The sequence below is a fragment of the Taeniopygia guttata genome, chromosome 11 (assembly GCF_048771995.1).
Source record: "Taeniopygia guttata chromosome 11, bTaeGut7.mat, whole genome shotgun sequence".
NCBI lineage: Eukaryota > Metazoa > Chordata > Aves > Passeriformes > Estrildidae > Taeniopygia > Taeniopygia guttata.
In genome coordinates, this window is record NC_133036.1 from 20,470,538 (window position 1) to 20,494,478 (window position 23,941).

The following is a 23,941-nucleotide window of genomic DNA, read 5'->3' on the forward strand; positions in this document are numbered from 1 at the left end:
CACATCACTCCTATTGTAATGTCATTGAATATCACATTACCTCTGTGTGTGTCCCCAAAGGTTACCTGGGCTTTCTCCGTGATTTTCGGGTGGCTGCTCCATGATGCATCCAACCCTCACTGAAAGTCAGTGTTGTTCCTTCTGGTTTGGCAGTTCCAGTGGGGCTGTGTAGAAAAGTTTCTGGGTTTAAGCATTTTCTGAAAATCAAAACTGTTATGATAATAGTTCTAATATGTTTTATAATAGCCAGAAACTGACTTTATAAATCTAATTTACACAGGTCCATCGAATCAGACAACAGTGGTGTGTCATACAGTAAATCATATATGGGCTATAACTTATAGCTGCAAATATAAGCCAGGATGCCTAAAGCAGAGTAAGGCAAATGTCCTGCTCAAGTATCTCTAACACAGGCAAATTGTGTTTTACTGAAGCTGAGGGGACCAGGAGGGGTTAAAATAAAGTCATCACAGGATGTGAACAGGAAACTGAACCCAATGGATAGGATGGTTGGCAGTGCAAAGTGTTTCTTGGTTTGCTGCTAAGTAGAATCAGAGTTCTAAGAGTTCTTTATCAGCTTTTCTTCATACAATAGATAATTAACTTGAGCTCAAGCATGAAAATTGAAAATTTGATAGCTATTGACTCCAGTTAGAAATGGGAGTGGTTGAACACACAATACCTCAGCACCTGGCTGAGCATCCTCATGGCAGTGGCAGCTGTGTCAGGCACAGGTGAGGGGGCAGCAGGTTATCACCTATAACTTTTGGAAATGAAATTGTCAATATTAGATCCTGAAAGTTTATGAAGATGAAAGGACTTATTGTCATGTTCTTAAAAAATTCAGCCTTTTGAGAAAATGGGTTACTAATTACTGCAGTAATATGCAGTATTCTGTTGTTAGCTGAGCCTGATAATAGCTTCATAAGTTAAAAATGACAGGCATTTAAAATGTTTTCATAGTAAAAAGTCACAAATTAACTGTACCTAGAGAAGCTGTATGGTTCAAGCTTTTAAACTGCTCTGTTGCCTCTTGAGAACGAAATCTGTGTGGATCAGTCACGACCACATGAAACTTTCATTTTTATTTGGTGGGCTGATTAAATCCCCCACTGCACCCACTGGCACAAGCCTGGAGAACGACACCAGGTCTTTAACTTTCTTTCAGTGTCACTCTCTGTCTTTGCACAAAACAGCTCATGTGACAGCTTCAGACAGCACAAGCTGTAGAGCCAGGCATCAGGAGGATGGATTATTGACTGTTATTTGAAGCTCCTGATCACTTACTGGAACATCTGTGCAACAAGATTTAACAACGGCTAGAAAATCTAAATGCTATAAAGCAGCCAAAATACAGCTGTTCTCGCTGTGCACTGCAGCAGAGCTTTCAGTGGTGGCATAAACACCCTGGTTCTGGTGGTGATGGGTGACAAGACACCCATCACCAAGCAACCATTGACCAGGTGAGGTGCTGCCACTACCTCAGTGCCAGCTTTGCCTCACAAAATCTGTTTCCTATCAAAAGGATAGTGTGGCTCTCCTGGAGGCTTTAAGGCTGGGAGACCTGGGATTGTTCACCTGGAGAGGAGAAGCTTTGGAGAGAGACAATTGATAAGGGATGGAGGGACAGGACACAGGGAATGGCTCCCAGTGCCAGAGGGCAGGGCTGGATGGGATATTGGGAATTAGGAATTGTTCCCTGGCAGGGTGGGCAGGCCCTGGCACAGGTGCCCAGAGCAGCTGTGGCTGCCCCTGGATCCCTGGCAGTGCCCAAGGCCAGGTTGGACACTGGGGCTGGAGCAGCCTGGGACAGTGGAAGGGGTCCCTGCCATGGCAGGGGTGGCACTGAATGGGCTTTAAATCTCTTCCCACCCAAACCATCCTGTGATTGTACAAAATGTATCTTCTCTGATGGATACCAGGGCTCTCCCCTGTTTTTTTAGGTGTTTCCAGGGTTGTGTCTCATTCTCTCCCTTGCTCTGGGTAGTGTCACTGTGCTGTGTCAGGGCTGTGCTGGCACTGGGGGGTCCTGTCAGAGATCAGACAGCTACAGGAGCTGAGCTGGGCAGCATCGCAGACCTCGCAGCCCTGGTGCAGTGAAAGCTGAGGGACAGACAAACTCAAGGCAAGAACAGAAGTGAAGACATCGTGTCTGGTCACTCTGACCCTCTAATGACAACCACTTTGACGAAGGAAGATGCAGCAAGGACTTCCCTGGTGAAAGACATAACAAAGGACATTACTAGCAGGAGAAGACTAATTGGAAGATTGTTTCTAAAGGGGACTGGGACAAAAGGGTCATGAAACATGAATGTGGGTGTGGGTTGGAGACAGAGATGCACACTCCAGGGTTCTCGTGACAAACAGCCTCGAGTTTATTGCTCCAGTTTTTTTTCTAGGAGCTCCATTACACATGTGATTCCTTGAGCTCTCAGCCCTGTCCAGTCTCTGCCCAGTGATACCTCTGCATTTAGAGCTGGATGACACTGGCTGAGAGTCCCTGTGTAGATTGAATCCAAGCTATCCTTGCTCACCCAGGGACTCCAGTGCCCCAGGGTCACAGTGGAAAACTTTTTACAAACAACACAGTGATCTATAAACGCTGGTAAGCTGTGTGATAACTGGCTTGGCCTTGCTGGCACAGCCTTCTGTGCTCTCGATCCCTGCACGGTGCCAGTGTGAGGAAGCGAAGATTCACCTTCTGCTGTCCTGTGCGAGCAGGAGCGGCGAGCATCCATCCCTCGGGGTCTGGGCTGGCCCAGGGGAGCTTGGACAGGGATATGTCCTCACAAGACACACCTGCTTTGGAGCTTACATCTCACCTATAAGTGTTGGGACATGGGACAGCCCCGTTCCCTCCTCACAGAGGTCCCTGCAGCCCACAGGGGACCCCTGGGAACAGACACCAGCACAGGCTGAGCTGTGGTGGGGCAGGGCTGAGCTCTGCAGCAGGGACTCCTGGGACACAGAGTCCTGAGCACATTTTTCTGGGAATCATCTAATTGCTTAGGTTGGAAAAGAGCTTTAAGATCTGACCATGAAGAAGTGGCATAATGGATTTTAGGGCTTCTAAAGATGGTGTTTATACCTGTAGACAAGGGCATTTGTGCCTTTCCTTGCCTTATGCTAAAGGCATGCTACAAATTGATTTAAAAAAAAACCAAAAACAAAGCAAAAAAAAAAAAAGAAACCCCCCCCAAATCCCCAAAAAACCACACATGCTACAAATTTTTTTAGATAATGGAACATTAGGTCATTGTGTGCAAATTTATTTTTCTCGTTTTTTTTTCTCCTTAACAATTTGTTCAGTAACAAAATGTGAAGCTTCTTCCCTATGTAGCTGAATCTTTCCTTTGCCATGCAGACCCCTCTGAGTGCATCCCTCTCCTGTGCCAGGTTTGCTCGCTGGGCTCAGGGGGGCTGAGTGACAGCAACACTGAAGGCAATTGGAGTGGCAGGGCTTGTCTGTCTCTGTTCTGGGCTCATCCCTCCTGCAGCTCAGCTTTTCTGGTTGGCTGGGTTTCCCTGTCTTATCTCCTGATGTTCTGCATGCAATATGCTGCACTTCTGCCAGACAGCCCAGGCTATTCCACCACTGTATAACTGTGCTTGACATTTAATTTAAAACCAAAGATACCATTCTGTAATAGTTTGTTAAGCTGTGCCTCAGTCCCAAGCAATGAAAGTTGCCTGATTTTTAGTGGAAGAGGCAATTCACTGCTCTGGCTGTATTTTCAAGATGATTCTGCCTTGGAATAGGAATGTAGAAAGGTTAGGTGCCATTCTCTGTCATCCAAACTCAAAGTGAAGTCCCATGATTTATGAGTTGTCAGCACAAAACTAATTTCACTTCAAATATTTTCATTTTTTACTGGTCTGTAAGCTCTGAAAAAGCAAATGTGTGAATAAACCTAATTATTATTCTGTAATTGTGTGGAGAGGAGATTTTTGTGTGAATAATTAACTGCATGGCCTTGTATTTCTAAAGGGAACAAGGAAGCACGGTGAAAATAATGAAATCCATATTTATACCAAAGAATTTTTTAAAGCATGAACTAAGGGCTGGGTCTTGCAATGTTCACTTCAGTTACTGGCTGGAAATGAAGCCTTTTGTGCAGTTTGTTTGTGTATCTTCAGTGAAATAGAAAGAGCCAAAAAATATCTCAAGTCCATGAAAAATGTGGTTGTATCAGACATACCTCCAGACTCGTCAGTGTTTTGTAGCCAAATGTCTGCATTTATAGAGAGGGTTGCATGCTCACAGTTCAGTTGTTTCTTCCAGAACAGACAAAAAGCTGAGGAATTTCATATTCCCCACAGTGGAACACAGCCTGTAGTGATTTTGTCAATGATCCATGTGTAAGTTCCACTGTGACCTCAAGAAATATTTCTGTGATGTGCTTCACTCAAAATTATGAAAAATGGACATGAAATTTTGGTTCTGTCAAAGCAGTGCTGAATATGGGAGGACAACTGGGCAAGCTGGGACAAAATTTCTGGATGTATTCAGGATAACAAATTGTAAAACTGTTTCCGGGTTTCATTATTTAAAACATTCTCTGTGACAATATCTAATCCAAAACACAGCATGCCCTGTCACCTGTGTGTGTGAAGAGGTTTGAGAGTATAAGGGGTGTCACAAAGCTGTACCTTAAGGAGAAGATCAGTGATCTCCTACATGATGGGAGCTGGTGGGACCTGAATAGCCAAGGAGGGTTGTTGTGCTGCTGCTCACAGTGCAGATAACTCCAGCTGCTCCCTGGCTGTCTGTGTGGGTGACACTGCCAGCAGGGACAGGGGCTCTGCCTGCAGCAGGGACTCTGACTGATAGAGGCACTGAGGGAATTTCTTGGGAAATCATAGAATTGCTTAGGTTGGAAAAGGACTTTCAGACCTTAAATTAACCCAGCACTGCCAAGGCCACCACTAACCCGTGTCCCAGGTGCTACAGCTGTATGGATTTTAGAGATGGGGACTCCACTCCTGCCCTGGGCAGCTGTGCCGGGCTGGAGAACCTTTTCTGTGAGGAAATTGTTCCCAAAATCCACCCTGAGCCTGCCCTGGTCAGCCTGAGGCCGTTCCCTCTCCTCCTGTCCCTGTTCCTGGAGCAGAGCCCGACCCCCCGGCTGTCCCCTCCTGGCAGGAGCTGTGCAGAGCCAGAAGGGCCCCTGAGCCTCCTTTGCTCCAGGCTGAGCCCCTTCCCAGCTCCCTCAGCCCCTTCCCAGCTCCCTCAGCCTCTCCTGGGGCTCCAGCCCCTTCCCAGCTCCATTCCCTGCCCTGGCACCCCCAGCCCCTCCATGTCCCTCTTTGTGAGGCCCAGCAGGGCGGGCACAGGGGACCAGCCCTGCCTGGCTGTGTCACCCCAGGGTGGCACAGGGGACCAGCCCTGCCTGGCTGTGTCACCCCAGGGTGGCACAGGGGACCAGCCCTGCCTGGCTGTGTCACCCCAGGGTGGCACAGGGGACCAGCCCTGCCTGGCTGTGTCACCCCAGGGTGGCACAGGGGACCAGCCCTGCCTGGCTGTGTCACCCCAGGGTGGCACAGGGGACCAGCCCTGCCTGGCTGTGGCACCCCAGGGTGGCACCAGCCTGGCGGGGTGGCTCTGTCCAGCCCCAGGCCTTTCCCCTCTGGGTGGCTTTCCAGTCCTTCTGCCCCAGCCTGGAGCAATTCAGGGGGGCACTCTGGAAGAATGTCCTGCTTTCCTGGACAGCTGAAGTTTGTCCCATCATTTGCATTTTAATTGTTAATTGTGAACCAATTGATGCATCCTGGTAATACCTCAGAGCAGTCTCAGCCACTGGCTGCTTTAAACCATAACCTATATTTTACAAGTACAATGTTTATTTTGTAACTAATGGTGAGTGCCCTTTGAACCCCTTTTACCATAACCAAACTAACAGCGCTGCTTAACAATTTACAGCTCTTTCACAGCCCTTTCGAAGCTATTTTAACACTAACCGGTTGTATTACACCTCTTTGGCGTTCCTGTTTGTTGGTATTTGCGGGTTTGGGGATTTTTACCCCAAATCTGCCTGGGAATTGCCAGGACACCCTGCTGGCAGCTGCCCCGGGGTTTGAGGAGCTCTGTCCCATGGGTTGTAGAGGTCTGTGCCCCCACTGGGGAAATGTCCTGGAACTAAATTTGAATAAAAGCATAATAGAAGAAGTTCTTTTTGCCACTTTCAATTGGCTATCAGGGCCAAAGTTACCTGTAATGTGTATTTTCAGATTTTTGACTGTTTTTTGCTTGTGGGGTTCCTTGGATGGTTGTTTATTTGTGGATTTTTTTTTTTTTTTTTTGTGGGATTTCTTTGTGTGTGTGTGTGTGGGGGTCTGTTTTGTTTGTTTGTTTTTCGTCAGTATTTTTTGTGGTTTTAGGGGTTGGTTTTTTGTGGTTTTGGTCAGTTGGGTTTTTGGTGGGGTGGTCTGTTTTGTTCTGGTTTTTTGGTTGTTTTTATTTTTTCTTTGGGTTTTTTTTCAATTTCTTTTCTTGGAAGAGGAGCATTTTGTTAGAAGCCTGAAATCTGCTTTCTGACTGACTGGTGAGGTCCAAGAGAAATTAGAGCTCTGTAGAGCATTTCCAAAAGTTCTTCTTCTGTAACTTGATTTGAGGCTTTATTAGAAACTGAATTTCTGGCTTGCCAGAAATTATGTAACGATCTTAGCTTTGGTAGGCAGCCATTTAAAAGTAATGTTATATGCTGTGCTAATTTGAAATATGGGTGAGACGTGGAAGTTCAAGATGCTGGAAGAAAAAGAGACTGAAACTTCACACAGGAGTACCTCTTCAAAGAGTCCATTTCAAGGTTGTGATGGAATGGGGCCTTCAAGTAATATTATTCAAATAATTTGACATGAACTTGAGGAGATAGTACTAAAAAAATCCAGATTTTAGGATTAGAGTCGAACATGCTGCATTAAACCAAGGAAACTAATTTATATGAGAACAGATGAAATATCTCCTTCCAGCTTTCTAGAGCAGGCCACTAAATATTTTTTAATTGTGGCTGGTCAATAGTTACTTAATCTGATTAATCACTGCCAGCCTTTAGCAGCTTCCTGCTGATGAATGGAGGTTGTTAATGCTTGTTTCCTCCCTTCTCCTGCCCTGCCCTGCTCCCTGAGAATGACTGCTTTTGTATTGCCATAGGAAACCTTCAGAGGCTTTCAGGAAATTATCCCTGACAGCCAAGTTCCTGCTTACAGTAACAAAGCCATCCATGGCCATGCATGGGAAAAATAATGTTATTTTTCATAGCAATTAACTTACAACTCTGGTGATTTATTGAAAATCACTATGAATAAACCTGCCCAGGATATTTGCTTCAGTTGAGATCACAGTCATTTTCTCCCGAATCAACAGATCAAACTCTTTCAATCCTTTCTTTTCTTGATGGAGCTATTCCTCCTCCCACTTCCTCTGCTCTCCAGTTCTGCATTAGTACTTTTGTCCTTCTTCTCCTCTCAAAAAGACAATGGCTGAATTCTCTTTTATTTCGGGAGGTGTAGAAAGACAGAAGCTCCAGGTTCTCCATATCCAACAGAGCCAATGGCTGCAAAGCTCATTTCTGTTAATGAAAACATCCAAATTTGGTTTTTAGAGGGCTTTGAAAATGTGACATCAGCTGAGCTATTTCTGACCTCAGGATACTGGAGGGCTCTTCAGAAGATTGTCCTGTCACCAACTTTGACTTATTTCAGGCTTTGCTGACTTGAGGCTGGCTCAGTGCTTGATAGATACATTGAATTAATATTTTTGTAATTTCTTGAGAATTCTCTTGCATTTTCTTAAATGAATACTTCAGAATTCTGTAAGAGTATATTAAAAATGTTTCTTACACCCGTAACTGCTCTATTTGTTGGCATATAGAACAAGCCAGAAGATTCAACTGCTGTGTGCACAATGTTAGCTACATAATGAAATACCAAAAAACCCAGATTTTTTTCCTGGCTGTTCTTCCACTTGGAACTGCTAGTGGACACTCATGCTTAATTGGAACTGGAAAGCATCTTGCAAATTGGGTTTTGGGTGTAGTTTGGTTGTTAAGTCAAGCTTGCCAAATTATTTTTTGCATTTTTTTTGCTAAAATCTGGTGGTTTAGAATGGGTTGGCTTGACTAAGTAAAAAAGTGTTGTAAGAAAAGAACAAAAGCAAATACAACCAAAACTAAACATTTGGTTGTTTTAGGGCAAAATTGCCTAAATCAGGGGCTGTTGGTGCTGCTGTCCTGAAGGATCCCAGCACAGAGCTCCAGTTCCAGCCCACTGGGACATTTCCTCTCCCCACCTGCTGCTGCAGGAGTGACACCATTATTGTTTGGCAGGAAAAAATTGGTAAAACTTTGTCAGCTCTCTCTATTCTCTTTGATAATTCTTGTTAGAACTTCTGGAGAAAAAGAACTCAATTTTTGTGTGATCTGTTTTCCAGGAGCTTTACAAAGTGAGAGCTTTGTGTGCATTAAGAAAGAACATTTGGTGTCACTAAATGAAGACAGCCGTGAAGCTGTTTCTAAGAGGGTAATACCCTGTTGGTACACATTATTTTGGAGGCAGATCTTCCAGGATGGGAGGTTTTTTCCAAGGGCTGCTCCGGTCCCAACAATGTGGAATCTTCAAAGGCGCTCCTTCATCAATATGCAAATCTTCAAAAAGGGAATTACACAACAACAAGAAAACTCTCAAAGGGAAAGCAGTTACCCAAAGACTAAAAATCTTTGTCTGGGGACAGCTCCTCAGTGATTTAAAAGTTTTTCAAAGTGGAAATCACCTCAAGCAATGCAAATTCTCTCCATGCATGCGAAAGCACCAGAACCCTCCATGTCTCATCTTTAAAGTGGCAGGAAGTGTTCTCTTGAAAGCACATTTTAAATGGTATTTTCAGAATTGGTGCTGTATGTACAACCCCACCACTGTGGGATACCTTGAGCGTGGTGAAGCTTCTGAGTTTGCCAGAAGAGTTCTGGTTATGTCTTTATCAGGCAGAGATTGGGCTGTGAAGCCACTTTGAGGTAAGTGGTTTTTATTAGACTCTTAATGGGGAATTATGAACTGCTGGATGTGGTTCATTAAGCAGCTATTTGTCAACTCTTTTATATTTGCATTAGATATATTATTTATGTTTATTTTGGAGCAACAAGTCCAATTTTACAAGGACCAGAAGCCTTGCTGCTATGACAGCAAAAGGGACAACAAGGAGGGACGGAATTTGTGTTGTCTCCTGCTTGTCCTGAGTGTCTGGTGGTGGGAGGCCCCAGTGTCCTGAGGGACAGGGGCACCCCTGGCTGCCAGGTACCGTATTCGCTGCACCTGACAGCTTTTTTATTTCCTAAAGATCAAGATGTGTTCCTCATAGCTGGAATCCAAGGTTTGTTCTGTAGTTTTTGTGCAGCTGAACTGCACCAAAGTATTTGTTTTTCTGGAAAAGCAGCACAACACTCATCCTGACTTCAGCCATGTGCTGAGTACTGAGCCTCTTTTGAATATTTCAGGTCCCTGTCCTTAAAGGAAGTCAAAGGGGCCCTGCACTGTCCAGTCCCTGAGGTGGTGTCAGGTGTTGACTGCGAGTTTGTCTGAAGAAAATCATCATGTTGTCCCAAATAAAAGGAAGATATTTTAAACCAATTCTATCCCAATTAGCCAGACAATTTTGGCAGCCACCAGAGGTCTGTTTTAGTAGCTGTCAGCCCCTGAATTCTGGAGCCCTGCTTGCTGTGCCTGCCCTGAAATCTGGTCCCTTTGCTGAGCTGTGGGTATGGAAATGGCAATTTTAATCTGAGGTGTGAATAGCCCAGCTGAGCAAGTAGAACTTGCAGGGAACTGTATTATTTAACTGGCTCTTTGCTCACTTGTTGAACCTGGTTAATCATATTTTCAGAGAACAGCACCAGCCTCTCTATACATGATGACTGCAACATATACCCTGTATTTCAGTTTTATTTTGAAATATCACCCAGATGATTTGTGTTTGCTCTTAAAGCTGTGCTGAAGGAATATAAAGGAAGTCATTATTCTCGTTCTGTTTAAGCTGGAGATTTACTCCATTTCCATAAACCTAAAATGACAGCCTCTTTTCAAGATAATTCACATACTGTGCCTTCCAAGCTTCCTGCTTATGATATCTGAAAGGGGAACAGTTATAAAAAGAAAATAAAAAGCAAATGTTTTTCACACAGTGAGTAGATTTCCCCCCAGATATCTGGAAGGGGTCATGCTGCTCTCAAATGACCTCTTAGGTTTAGGGTTTTGCTGCCATAAAGTGAAATACCAAATATTTAATTAATAATTGTTAGTAATGAAGAGAAATTTTAGGAGTCTATTTTAAGTAGCAGTTATTTTATATCATATCATTGATATGTTGAGTACATATCCTGTTCAGACATGATTTTGTTATTTTAGAAAGCAGTTTGTGGATTCTGTGCTTGGAAGGCGACCTGGGGGTTAACATCTATTACAGTTCCCTATTAAAAACTCAAGCTAGCTTGCATTAAAGGGAGCTGTCGTTCTGCCCAGGAAATGTGGGCTCTGCTAGTGGGAAAAGACAGAAATAGACCCTGCTCTGTACCATGCTCCTGTCATATTTTACCTCCTGTCATATATTACCTGGCAAATTTCTTCTGTTTGCATAAACACTGTTATTGTGGCCATTGTATAAAACCATGATCCACACAAACACAGAGCACTTTCTGAAATGGGCTCAGAAGTGTGGTAGAGGCCTGGGGGAGAAAAGCTGGCAGCTTCCAGCAGAAGGATATTTTCTATCAGGTTATAATATTTCCAAAACACTCATGTTGTTTTGCTCTGTAAACCTGAAAAACAGCAAAATAGAAATCCTGTGGCACTGCACTGCAAGTGCCATGTGTGGGTGGGATCCCAGTGCTGAGTGCTGGCAGATAATTAAGGCAGTCCCTGATGACCTTAGCCCCAAAAGCAGACATGGGAAATGGTGAAAGACTGGGAGGCGCAGAGGAGCTTCATAAGGCGTTGCTAAATGCACACAATTCTCAGCAAAAGAGTTTTACTAAGATGATAGTTTGTTCTTGAGCAGCTGTCCAAGCTCTGCCCATAGCTCAGGGTCTTTGGGCAGCTTGGCTCCAGGATGGAGCTCCCAGGCAGAGAAGGGAAGGAGCACATCCACTGGGAGAGCCTTGGGAGCAGGGATGGCAGTGCCCCTCCTTCCCAAAGGGGCAATTTGGTACCTCCAGTTACTGCAGAGGGGTTTTTTGTGTCCTGTGGGCTTCAGGAGAGGCCTGGAAAGGTGACGGGTGGAGGAGGCCTGACACAGATATTCCAGGAGGTAAAAACTCTTGGATTGCTTTGATTTATAGCATAACTACATGAAGGAACTTCTGCGATTTTTCCTTTCTATGTCAATACAGATATGTTGCAGTGAGTTTAAAAAAAAACACAAAACATCCAGGTTTCCAAACTGAGAGAAATTGGACTTCATAACATCTAAGCATTCTTACTTAAATTACTTCTTTTATTAAATATGTATATGTATATATGTATATATTTATATATATGAGTCTGTCTATCTATCTATCTATCTATCTATCTATCTATCTATCTATCTATCTATCTATCTATCTATCTCCAGTCCCAATGTCATGAGAGACATTAATTTAGCTTCCCACTGGATTTTCCACTCTGGGCTGGCTTTGTGGAACAGACTGTTGGAGTGTAGTAGAACTGTCAGAATTGGGGGGGGATGGGGTGGGGGGGGGGTGGGTACAGGTTCCAATGCATAATGCTGGTTTTCCATCCTAGTTTTTGCATATTTTTCATGTACTCTTCTCATAGGCAGTGGCAAGATGTTTAAAGATGCTATTTTTATATGAAAAACTGAACATGAATTGTTGTCTTATTTTAACAGCTTGTTTCAAAGTTCTTTGCATGTTATTGGAAATGAGAACAAATGTGTTCTGCAGTGCACAGGTGGTGTGAGGGGAAGCTCTCCTCCTCCACTGTGAAAATAAACCCTTTTTGTCTCTGTATCAGACCTGTTGTGGGTATCAGATGGTCTGGCTAATTGAGATAGAATCTGTCCTTGAATTTGGGACAACATGCTAATTTTCTTCTGACAAACTCGTAGCCAGCACCTGACAGGTCATAAAATTTTCTTTTATTTGCATGAGTATCGGTGATGGGACCCTGACAGCCACAGGTTCACATCTGCCCACAATCAGACACAGGAGTGAGTGATTCTAAATTACAGTTTAAAAGAAATATTCTCCCCAGCTTGGGCCAGGACTCTCGGGGATGAGCTCATGAAGTGGATTTTCTGTGCAACAAGGAACGTGTTATTGGGGCTGCCCTGTGCAGAGGTGACCAGAAAATGTGGCAGAAAAGGTCTCTGGTCGTTCTGGGCGCAGCCCCACCTCGGGAGCCTTTCCTGGGGCAGCAGGTGGTGCAGCTGCATGTGGGGTGCAGCAGCTGGAATTGCAGCTGGAATTGCAGCTGGAATCGGTTTCCTGGAGCTGCCTGGGTGGGCTGGGAGAAGGCAGCGAGCCCTGGCTGTGTGTTTGGGCTCTCAGGGCACGCAGAGCACAGCCAGTGCTGCCCTGGGGCCTTTCACCCCATCTGTGCAGGGAGAATTGACTCCTGGCTCTGCTCTCCAAACCTGAGCCTCCAGCCTCAGCTGGAGCTCTGATTTCTCTTTGCACATGGGAACTTTTGGAACCCTCCTCCAGGGTGCAGTGGGGCCAGTTGGTGCCTCAGTTTCCCTTCCCTGCTCTGCTCTCAGGTCTCATCTCTGGGGAAGGGAGGAATTTGCTGCAGTGCTCAGCAGAGTTTCTGACCTGGAAGCACGTTTTGTTTGCTGTGCAGGGCTCAGCCCAGTGTCAGTGATGGATTTGGGGCTTGCAGTGACTCTCTCATCCTTCCAGTCCATCTTCAGCACCCTCAGATCCACTTCTGGTAAGGACTGATCCAAAGCCCTACAAGGATGATCAGAAGTGTTTGAAAACTACCTTTGGATAAGCAATAAATGCAGCTTTTATTCACAGTGGGTTATAAAACATTACTGATACAAATACTAATGTTTAGAAAATGGGTTTGAAAGCAAATGAAGAAAATGTTTTCCACTTAAGCATTTTTTTTTATTTTTCTTTTGTGTGAGACAGTATTTGCTATGTATTTAATGTAGAATTTTCTTTGAGGGAAATGATTTAACACAAATCATAGTCTCTGGAGTATCTCATTAATGTGTTTCTGCAGAAATGTCAGATGTTTTGAATGGTCTAATAACATTTATAGAATGTAAATTTGGTGTACTTTAAAGTCTGGCAAAGAAATACTTAAATACCTAGAGTACTGTAGTCAATGCCTTGGAAAAGGATCTTGTCTAATGCATGTGTGTGCACATGAATGTTGTCACTAAACAGATAAATAAAATTTAGAATCTAAGCAGGAATTTTGAACAACTGCTTCTGAGTTGGGTGGTTTTGGCGTTTAGTTTTTTTGTTGTTGTTGTTAAAATTAGTGTTTCATAGAAATTTGAATAAAAACTTTGTAGAAATTCTCCAGAGAACAGTCAACAAAGTGGGAAATAATATCCATGTAGGTGATGTTCTTTTCCTTCAAAGGGCTGCGTTGCACTTGCACAGTAAAAATCACCTTTAGATTTTAAACCTGAGTTTGTTGTCTCTTGGTATTTGAACACCAGGGTGTTAAATCTGATTGTTGCTTATACAGAGTGTTTTAAAATGCCAAATGTCCCAGTAAAGAAGGAACCTATTAATGAGGTATTATGATACCCACAGGTTTTCTCAAGCTGACGTTTCCTGTTGCAGAAAAGCCCGGTCTGCCAGTGAATTTTGGAGTGCTCAGACGTGTGCTTTCACACGTTCCTTGTTCCCCAGGCTGGCAGGGTGTTCATGGCATTGAAGGGTCTGACTCTTTCTTCTGCACCTGAGCTCCTTGCAGCAGAGCCTAATGATGTATTCTGAATTTACTCAAACGTGGAACCTCATCTAGGAGGGCTCATCCTGCAGGGCTGCTTTGCTTAAAGCATTGGCATGACTTGGTTTGTGGCAGGGTTGCTCTTTCAAGTTGAGAATCTGAATTTGGGAATAGTGCACTGTTCCTTTGGAGCAGTGAAGCTGGGGAATGGCACAGCAACATAAAATACCCCCCAAAATACAAAAAATAATGACAACTTTATGAAAAACAGATATGTCCCTCAATTGACTTAAAAATTCAGCCCTTTAAGGAAAAGAAGAAAGGCTGTAATAAGGAAATCTCAATTTTTGTGTAGCTTTTCAATTTTTTTTTTTTTGCAAAGTACCTGCATCTCCCTTTCTGCTGGACAGGCAGGTGAAGAGAGGCTGTGCCTCGCTTGAATTTTCTGTTAATTCAAGCACTGAGTGATCTGAGCTATAACACTGATGCCACTTTGGCTTTCCCAAGTGCTCAGCATTGGCTCTGCTCTGCTCCTGATGCTTTTGTTGCAGCTATTGGGAGTTTTGGGTGCAAGGAGCAGCAAAGCTGCTAATAGGATTCTCGCTATTTTTGTTCTCTCTGGAAGCATTTGTTTGCAAGGTTGGGAAAGTGAATTGATTTGCATAGTGAAGGTTATTTCTCCAGTAAAGAGAGCTAGTTTCATTTTTGAATGAAGGTTTGTTTTGACAGAAAACAGTTATATGAGGAAAATGTGAATTTAAAAAGACCTTGGCAAGCATTTGATTCTTATTCTCCTGTTCCCTTCTACTATAAAATGAAATAACTTTCCAGGTATGGCCATCCTGGTTCTCTTGGCAACTGATGCAAAAGAAAGTCAATTTCCCATGTGCTGTGATCAACTGAACTTAGTGTTTGCTGAAAGATAAATACAAGTATCAGAGGCTGTGCAAAAGCTTCATTAATCATCCCTCTTGCTGAAGTGGGGAACACTGTGAGCACAGGGTAGGAAGTGTAGTGGCAGCAATTATTGACTTATTGTGTTAATGATATGACAGCCTGTTATAAATTACCAGAGGTTAATGGGATAAGGGGTTGCTATAAAACCTCTTGAAAACTGATGATGTATTATTTTCTTTACTTTCCTTCATAAATATGTATTTGAGGCCATAGCAATAACATTGCAGTACTTTATTTGCAGTTGCAGTGTAGGGATTATCAGTGATTGGCCACCCCATGGTGACATTTTTGGGGTGCTGGGGTGGACCTGGAGCTGGTGTCCCATTCCTTGCTGTTGATAATGCAAAGCTGTGCCTTGGCTCTCCTCCAGGCCCTGTCAGCAGAAGCACAGAGTCATTTGCTCCTCCCGAGCCTCCTGACAAGGGATTGCTGTTTTGTGTCCTGGATATGGATGTGCTGCTTTCTGATCACACTGTGCTCTGCTCTGGGATTTGAGGTTTCTCTTGTTCCCGGACTTCTCCCAAGAGCTTTGCCTATAAACCCTACCAATTCTTGTTCTTGGAGATTTGAGAGCTGGTTATTTGCTGCTCTCTGTGCAGTGATTGGGCATTACCAGGATGTAAATATGTACTTTTGTTATAGCCTGAGCCCTCCTGTTTCAGGAAGGGAGATGCCTTGATCAATACAACATGTTAAAAACACATTTCAAAGAGTAAATAAACACGGGGTTTGTCCCCAGCATGATCTGTACTTGTAAACCAGCAATTACTGAATGTAAGGTGGAAATGACCTAGTACTGGGTGCTCCAGCCTAAATGTCTTTTTAAAGATTTTAATTCATTTTTGTATCAAGTTTATGGTCTAGAAATATTCACTACAAGATTTATGGGGTTTTTGTGACAGACAGATGATCTGCTGGTGGTGACAGATACAGATTTGGCAAATACATTTAATTCTGAAGCATGCTTCTTGCTGATAAAACAGGATCAAGGCATGGCATGAGGATTAGCTCAGGATTTGGGAACACAGGCACAGGACACAAAGCACGATTGTCCCTGGCAACATGGGCCAAATCATAACTTTAATAATCACGATTCTAGAACATTTAAAAACATACATTTTGCCAGTCTGAAGTTTTTAAGTGCTGTTCAGCAACTTTTAGTCCAGGGACCTGGTTATTCCTTATTTCCTTCTGGATTTTAGACCTGCTAACAACAATCTTGGTTAGAGCAGTTGTCCAAAGCAAGGTTTTGTAACCAAATCCACCCCTCAGGAAACTTCAGTTCACAGGTTCCCAGCACTGCTGCTAGATCCAGCATTTGATCCTTCAAAACCATGAGCAATTCCTTTATGATGGTAGAAGAGACCTTGCCTCCACAAGTTCCTTTCTCTTTTAATTCTCTGTGTATATATTTTTTTTTAATTAAAGCCTTTTTATTTTTGCCAAATTCAGACAAAAGTGATCCTTTGGCATCAGGATGCCATTGTACAACTGGCCACCATCACCAGATTGCTTTTAGGGTGGTTTCTTCCAAACTCTTCCTCGTTTTAAAGGGTCACATCTGCCAAAACATCTTTTGCTCCATATGTTGGCCAGGAAGTGTGTGTCAGATCTGTGTGTTTGTGACAGTGAGAAAACCTCTCTGTCCTCAAAAGGCTGCCTAGAATATATCTGAGGTGGAGAATCTTTTAAACAGGCAGCTACAACAGACAATCATTTGAAAAAACATCTCCTATAAACTTTTCACACTCCTGTTGTTGCTAACTGGTTTTATAGCTGTCTGTTCAACACCTAAGGATGATTGCTGTCACCCTCTGTGAGAAATTAATCCCTTCTCTTCATTTCTCCAAAATGCATCCATTAGGAAAAAACATTCATAATTAACCAATACAGAATAGAGCAAAAACTTCCAGCGTTACAGTGCGTGACATTGTTGGCTGAGTCACATTCCTGGGGAGATAATTTTGTGCCTTTATTGAAATGCATTAAATGTGGTTGAGTAGAAGGGAATGCATCAGGTACTGAAGAACAATCAGAGCACATCTTGTAAATCATTTGCAGAAACAAGTCGGCTTTACATCAATGCCAATTAGTTGAGAGCTTCTAGAGTTTTCAGGAGAAAAACTTGGTGTAAGCAAACCTGAAGACTTTCATTTCTGGAAAAATTGATAAGGAGGATTCAAAATATATATTGGTAAGTTAGATTGCTATTGACTGTGTAAATAAACTGAAAGATTGCTGTCAGAAACCTGTCAGACTGTGTCAGTAAACAGTACCTTTATTATAAATAAAATTTTAAAGCCCTGTAAAACCCTCATATGCCCCTCAGGAACTGTAGTGCAAGGAAAAGTGTCACACACTTGCATGGAAATCCTGTTCTTTCAGCTTGGATTGGAATTTCAAACCTAAAGCATCCCCTTCTCACCTCTCTCCTTACATGTCTCTTTAATCATGTGTTTGGAACTTACTGGGTTTTATTTTCTCAACCAAACCAATGATCTCAGCTACTCATCCTACTTTTTTATCTTCACAAGGACAACTCTGCAAATTTGTGGGGTGGGAAAAAGAACCAAACCACAAAGCTGTAAAATATTAGGGAGAAACAACTATAGTGGCTGTCTTCATAATTGGTTTTCAGTGTTACTAGCAAGGAAAGGTTTATTGTAGGAACACCTCAGCAATTAGGAAGGGAGCCCCAGCAAAATCAGTTTTTAATAGTCTGGATAGTTTGTGTGGCCCCTGGGGTTTTCTTGTGTAGATTTACCTTGATTATAAGTTTAGCAGATGAATTTCTGGATGAGCCCCTATTAGAGACCATAGTATTACAGCAGGGGAAATGGGATTTTAATGCCCTCTAAGAGCTGGTCTCTCCAGGTGTGAGAGGAAAGCATCCCTGAAAAGCTGCAGAGGCCAGGCTGAGCCATCCTTGGACGTGCTTTGATTTTTTTCAAGAGATTGAAGCACCCATTGGCTCTGTCACAAGCAGAGGAGTAAAGCAGAATTATCTCACAGGGAAGGCAGTGCCAGGCAAGACCATGGGTTTCAGGAGACTCGTGGTTTGGCTGCAATGCTCCTGAACCCCACTCCAGGGGCTGCCATGGCAAGGGAATGTTCTTCTCCAGCAGGATTGAGGGGTGGGGGTGTGGCCCTTTCTTATGGTTGCAGAGAGTTATTAATAAATTTGGGTTTTGTGATTTTGTCAGGGTTCAAAATCCAGCTCAGTGCTGAAGAAGCTGGGGATTCCCCACATCACTTTTCTTAAGCATGTTGTATAAGCGCTCATTATCCCCATTAATTAGTGCTTCCTCAGCTTGGAGCAAGAGGAGCAGGCAGGAGTGACTCTGCCTGAGGGAGGATGAGGTGACAGTGTTGTGATTTCTCCTGCTCTTGGTCAGGATGAGCCCTCGTGGGTTCTCACAGCCACGGGATAATCTGAACTACAATTTCCAGAAATTCAGCTCCCTAAACCAAAGATACTTGTTCTGAAATCTGAACTTATCCAAGGGCTTTATCCCTGCCTCCCTTCATGTAGTGTAGGAGACATTTCACTCAAACTGAAAGATGACTTTTTTCCTACTTTTTTATAATTTCTCCCCTCATCTTGCACTGGGACACAGCTGGTGCCGCGCTATTTAAATTTATTTCTGCGTCCAAGATAAATTCTTGAGATGCCACAGACTGATATGTATAATTCACTCTCTTGATGCCTTTTAAAGAAATTATATTTTTGTGTTTTCGTTTCTAACCCACTGTCAAAAACCAAAGTTCAACCACCCAAACTGCACAGTGCATTGTTGTGTTCAGCAGATAATGGTGATATTTGGTGCAAGGATTTCTTTTTGCATACTCTCTTAGCAATCTTTTCTTTCTATTCCATCTCTCTAATCTTGACCTTATTACTAATGTGTTCCATCCCTCTTCCTAACTTGGGAAATTGCTCTTGCCTTCAGATTGCCTCAGGCCAGCAGAGGGGAACAAAGGGCCAACACACACAATCAGCCCTGGAAATGTTAATTGATATTTTAGCATTTATGAAGAGTTAAATCCCAGGATAACAAACCACAATTCATTAGGCTATTTCCACATTTTTCAAGATTACACAAAGCTATGTCTGAGGACAAAACCAGACACTTTTTGTGTGCAGACATATTCCTCACATCCTGCCTGTCCTGGGTTTTGAGGATTCCATGGAGCTGGAAGCATTAGTGGACATTCCTCCACTGGAGCTGCCTCCCCAGCGTGGATTTTCACTTCAGGCGAGTAACTCCCATAGGAATGGAATTGAGCAGCTGCAACTCTGATATTGGAGTTGCTAATTTAGGCTCTAATCCTGAAAGAAGCCCTGGATAAGGGACAAACCTTACACTTGCAGAATTCTCTGATGTCACTGCTTGATATAGGATTGAAGCTTAAGCAAATGCTTTATTTTAAGAAAATATGGACTAAGTTTCAGTCTAAGAGAATTTAAAACTGAGAATTTATATTTGTTTGTATATGTTACCTGAAAGCCTTTTTGTTGTATTTATGTTTTCACTTATTTACAGGCCCAGAGTGTAACTAAAGTCTGTTCCTTTAAATAATGTGAGCTAAGAAACAAATTTAGAATCTTTTACAATTCTTAGGAAAACAGATTCATTAAGAACAAAGAGAAATAAAATTTAAAGTGAAACAAAAACAAATTAAAAGGACTCAAAATGAAAACACCAAACCAACACAGGAACAGAGAGATGAGAAAAACTAAAGGTTTGCTGAATGGCTTGATGCTGCTCTAGTGACTGCATATATTCTACAGTCCTGACCAGAATTTTGATCATTATACCATTATTAAAGGTGCTTTTTTAGTTTTGTTACTTGCTCACACTCACAATGTTAGCTGGCAGGCTCTTTAATGCCCTGCTGCAGAGCATTACAGGAATAAAAAGTGCAGGCTAATAATGGTCATGGACCTTAGCTTTGGAATTAGCATAATGGTAAGAGATCCTGAAAGCAAAAATCATCTTTTCTGTGGGTGACCTTGTGCCACTCTGATTCCATTTCACACAGGAATTTAAGTGAATTCTGTGAGGGCTTTGGGGGGTGAAGGGAGAAAATGCTTATTGTTCATGGGAGTCATTGGAAAGGGAGCCCCGCCAGGGCCAGGCTGGGTTTGGGGCACAGCAGTCCAAACTGGAGTGGCAGCAGTTCTCTTGGAGAGCCAGATGTGGTTCTGTCAGAGCAATGGTCCTGTAGAAGAGTAAAATGGTCCTGTAGAACGGTCCTGTAGAATGGTCCTGTAGTCTTCCTCGGAAGATCCAGTGAGAAAACCCAGCTGTTCGTCTGGGAATCCAGTGGAACCCAAAAACTCAGATTATATCCAGTTAGGAATGCTTGGCTCCTCCCTCTGGGTGGAGCATCTCCATGGGATGCTGTAACTTTTATCAGTCATGCAGTGACATTCAATAGCCCATTAACAGCAGATGTCTCCCTGGAGGGAGGATTGGTTTGTGAAGAGATAAGGAAAAACTGCTCAATTAACAGAAGATAACTGCCACACCTCTAAGAGATGGCAAATAGAATACATCTTGCCTTGCAATCTAGGACAGAATAGTAAAAAAGTAAATTTAAAATGTGGGGGTTGAGCTCAAAACATGCTCAGCTATGACTGAAGAGCTTAGCACACATCTGTGTGAGACCTTGAGGCATGTGCATCCCACTTAGGGCTATTTTGGCAGCACAAAACACAAGCTCCTTGTTGAGCAGGTGGCTGGGGACTGCAGCTCAGGTCAACCCTGCTCTCAGGGTGGGCAGTGCCTCTGCCTTCCATCTCTGCATCTCTGCCTTCCCCCACGCTGCTCCACAGGCCGTGCACTCTGAGCACAGCCCAGCCTCTCCCGAAGGTCCCAGCACCCCAGAGTTTTATGCCTGGCAGATCCCAGGCTGCAAAAGAGAACTTTCAAACCTAAGGAGAGGGCTTGTAGGTGCTCAGGGCAATTTCCTGACCCATTCAATAATTTTCAGGAAGAACAAGCAATGCAAAATAACTCAAGATCATCTTGAACCTAAAGCCAAGGGCAGCAGTGGCTGCTAAACCTGGCTGACTGTGTTATAGAGTTCTGCTAGGGAGTGGAGCAGAGAAAGAGAACATTGCCCTATAACCTGGTCAAATCTAATAAAAAAATCTGTGCCACTTTGCCTGCTGGCTGCAGTGGAGAGGATGGGAGCGAGTACTGAAAAATGTTCAAAATCAATGGAATACTACAATGTAAGAATTGAAATAGTCCTGCTAGACTCAGCCAGCTTTCCTTACTTGTCACAGGAGTCTGCAAACTTATCAAATGTAATTTGCCATTTGTTTGCAACTGCGTGCTTAAAATAGTTTGTAAATTATTACAGTAACAAGAGTATGTCTAAACTTTTAGAGATATTGGACCACATGAGGTCTGCTTGGTGAAAATACATCATTTCAGAAGCTTTACTTATGAATATGGAAAGAGATGGCAGAGCAACAACTGAATCGAACTGAACCTCTTGTTCCTTCCCATCTGGAGATAGCTGTGGAGGTTATGCTGGAGAAGCAGAGTCCTCAAGTGTCGTTGTCCCCCTGAACATTGCCTAATGCTGCTGGGGCCTGTGCTGAATATTTCACAGACCAACCTGCACTTACATAAGATAAGGAACACTGGGGCTTCTAACCTTGAATTGGGGTCACTTAAACCCCCAGTGTCTGAACTGTGCTCGGTCCTGGTGAAAAACACAACTTGTCAGTGGCACTGAGGTGGCATTGGAGGGTCTGTCCTGCAGCTCAGCTGCAGCTCCCCTGCGTGTGTGAGCATTCCTCCTCTCCCACCTCCCTTTGCAGCGTCCCATCAGCAGCAGCACGTTTTAATTACAGCCAAACCTTCCGGCCTCCTCCTGGCTGTGCTCACAGTTCAGCCAAATGGCAGGCAGCAGTTTGAGCAGTGATATTATTCCCTATTAAGGTTTGTAAGAATCAACAGGAGAGAAGTACTGCTGGCAAGAAATCTCCTATTTTTCTGAAAGAATCCTAAGCAACCACTGGTATTTGTCTGCAAGGAATAGGTTAAAATCAAAAGAAATGAAAACCTGTCAAGGCAGCCTTTTTATTTTTGGGGGGAGAAAAGAGAGAACTAAAATAATTAACTTTTTTTTTCTGCCTTCCAGTTCCTATGTTTTAGTATCAAAATCTCCACATTATTTGTGGGGTTTTTTTAAGGGTTATCTAAATGGTTTTGGATAGGCATCTGCCGACTTAGCTCTAGCAGTTTGAACCTTTCCTTAGCTCAGAGTGCTGCAGAAGGCAGAGAGAGCAGAAGTTTCACTCCCAAGGTTTGGGAGCTCTGTGGTGAAGGTGCAGCCTGCTCAGCTCGGTTCCACAGCGCTGTCCCAGCAGCCCACAACAGGTTAATCTCTCCAAAGCTGTTCCCATACATCCAAGACTAAACAAGGAGCAGACTTTAAAGGCTTTAGGTTGGGCTGCAGTTAACTGCAAGCAGCTGTTGGGACAGAGCAGAGTTTCCACTGGAGCAGGAGCCGCTCTGCCCCTGCACAATGGGACCATTCTCCAAGTGCTGCTTGGAAGGAGTCAGTTCTGTCTGGCAATAATCAGAATTAAGTGGTGGGGGTAGGGGAGCCAGTTGTTGGACCTTGCTGCCCAAACTGGTATTTGTAGAGCAATTCTGCTTTTGCTACCGAAAGCCAAAACATACAAATCCATCTTATCCAGACTATTAAGAAATAGGGAGTGATTATTATTTTTCCCTTCCATTCTCTTTGCTGTCTCTGTTCTACATCAACATTTATTTGAATAATGAGGAAAGAATGATATTAGCAAACCTTCATCTGTCTTTTAGAATCTAGGAACGTGACATTGAATTAAATCCAAACAGTACCTGGTGTAAATGTACATCTTTAGAAATTCTTCTAGCGCGTTGAAGCCATACTGTAAAATATTAAAAGTTCTTTTGTTTTACAACTTTCAGTAGACTGGAATGTCAGCAGAAGTATCTTTTTGAGGCGAGATCTCAAAGCCAATTGGTTCTGTTCCAAATCAAAAGTAAGAAGGCTATGAAAAGATCTAATTTGAACACTTCTTGGCAGTTAGTGATTTGTTAAATAGTTTGTTTTTAATTGCTTTCAAAAGTGAAGGAGAAGTCTTTTGTAATTCACGCTTCTAGAAGGAAAAAAAAAAACCCAGCAACTGTGGGAAATCAGGCTGTTAATATTAGAAGTTACACTGTGACTCATATAGTGCATAATCTCTGCAATAGTACAAGCAGCAGAAATGGAGACAAAGAACCAGATGTGCAAACTTCCTACCAGTTCAGTTCCAGCTCTTTAATCAGCAGCAGGACTGGTCCTTTGTTCCACATTCCCCAGCTCAGACTCAGATCAGGAGCAGGACACAAGGAGGCACTTCAGGAAAAGGGCTTTTGCCATCTGCAGTCAGTGAGTGCCTGGATGCAGCAGCCTCCCAAAGCTGGCACAGGGACGTGAGAGGGGTACTCAGAGATATTCCACACCCTGCAGCCTGGTTAGGAACTGCTCCACAGCTGAGCCAGGCACAAACCTGGTGTCTGACTTTGTAACCACCCAAAGAGCTTTCTGACTGCAGGCAATAAAGGAGAGTTCTGCTCCTCAATCAAGGCCAACTTGTAGGTTATTAATGTAATCAGAGACTGGGATAATTGTTCTGTGACTCCTTCCATCCTGGGAGACATCCCTCATGCTCTGTGGGTGTGGAGATACTTCTGCCTCTGCCAGAAGCAAAACTCCTCTGTAGTCAGCAAGTCAAGATCCCCACAGGTGGGGCAAAAGCGTCCCCAGACCCTGCCCTGTTGCTGGTGTGGCAAACACCTTCCCAGAGCTGCCATGCAGCATCTCCTGCAGCAGAACTGAGGCTGCTGCTCCACTGCTGCTTCCTACACCTTTCATGTGAGCCTGACTCATTGGTGCTTCCCATGCAACACTCAGGGGCTGAAGGATGCTGAGTAAAGTAAGAGCTGAGCCTTTTCCTTGCTCTCTTGTTAGGCTGGGATCCTGCAGGAGGCTGCAGAGCAAGGTAACCCTTGCCAAACCTGCTTTGTCC